This window comes from Grammomys surdaster, unplaced genomic scaffold (genome assembly GCF_004785775.1).
Source record: "Grammomys surdaster isolate TR1022 unplaced genomic scaffold, NIH_TR_1.0 75955, whole genome shotgun sequence".
Classification (NCBI taxonomy): Eukaryota; Metazoa; Chordata; class Mammalia; order Rodentia; family Muridae; genus Grammomys; species Grammomys surdaster.
In genome coordinates this window covers 1-1,563 of record NW_021606344.1, presented here as the reverse complement: position 1 = coordinate 1,563, position 1,563 = coordinate 1, and the positions used below count along the sequence as shown (strand labels likewise).

General features: G+C 41.1%; 1 pseudogene; it reads right to left on the bottom strand.

Annotated features, from left to right (window-relative positions):
* Positions 1-15: 15 nt before the first annotated feature.
* Positions 16-1,555, bottom strand: LOC114635265 (annotated as a pseudogene).
* Between the last annotated feature and the right edge of the window lie 8 nt (positions 1,556-1,563).

Below are 1,563 nucleotides of genomic sequence, written 5' to 3'. Positions count from 1 at the left end.
TGTTCATTGTGTAGCTCCAATTAGTTTGGTAGGAAGTCAACTATCTGATAAGAGTAGAAAGTTAGGCCTCTTCTTTAGTTTCTTAAACTAAGACTGCTTTTAAAAGTGCTCCAAAGAGAATCGAAGCCAAGATAAGAAGCACTCGAATACCTAAAATGACTATTAGCCTGTTGACACTCATATGTATTTCAGCTTGAAGATTTTTCTCAGAGGTAGCTGGAGGGCCACTGTTTACACTACCACCTGTTCCTCTTTGTGTACAATTGGGTGGTTGCCATCCTTGAACACAGTGACAGTTGCCTTTGTTGTTACACACGCCTCTGAAGTTACACATACTAACATTGCAATTAAAATTCAAATTTTGATGATTAACACATCTCTGGTCTTTGCAGAATTTGCTAGGGCCACAATTTGCACCATCCATTACAAGCCCTATTTCTGGAAGTTCTGTCCCATAGTGTGCATCGTACCCAAAGCACTGTTCTTCTTTAACATCTGCTACCCTTATGTGATGAAAGGTAGTGTGCTCACCTCCACCAGGAATATGACTGACACCATCACAGTGAATCTGTCCACAAAAAATATCCTCCCCTTGACATGGGACAGGTTTCTTTCCTCCTTGGGTCTCTCTAATCCCACAGTTTCCAAATCGGTCACCTCTGGAATTTAATTCTCTATAGCATGCTGGTGAAGCATCCTTTACTTTGTATCCAAAAAGAGCTTGACACTGCGAATCACGGTCGCTACAGTTTCCTGACATGCAAACTGCTAGTGGAGAACAAGGGGTTCCATCCATGATGTAAAAATTTGGTGGGCAATTCTCTGAGAGTCCACTACAGTATTCTGGAAGATCACAAATCCCAAGTTTGTGTCTGCATGTTGTTCCATTGGCTGCAAACTTACAGGATCTACAGCACCCTCCTGCAGCACAAGAGCTGTGCTCAGTTAACTGACAATCTGTTCCACAACACTTATCAGACAAACAGTCTTTAAAAGAACCACAGTCACATTTCTCGCCTTCATCCACTATCTTATTTCCACAACGAGGAACTGCGTATTTTAAGTTCCTATACACAAACCGCTCTTGAGTTAAGCAAGGGTCCCAGCCATTGACCCATTTAAGTATCCTATCATGGGAACAATTGCTTAGCATATCCTGAAGTGCAGGAAATTCATTCATGACACAAGAGCTCCTTCTGAAACAAATACAGCCAGATATATCATGCTTTAAATCCAGAACGTGACCCAATGCATGAGCCATGAAAGATGAAGCCAGAAAGTAATGATTTCGTCCTACATAGGCATATGTTAGTCCCCATTGGGGGTTACAGGCACCATTCTGATTGGCTATATACTCGTCAGTTCCAAGCATTGCTCCTGTGAGAAGAGTTGTAGTGGCGGTCATCATTTCTGAAAAAAATCTACTTGACCAAGAGGAAAAATCTAGCAATATTCTATCAAGCACCTTTAATTTTGTATCAAGCATTTGGAGATCATGGCTATTCCAAATACTTATAGCACGTACAAACACAATAAATCCACTTACTCTATAAATGCTATCTG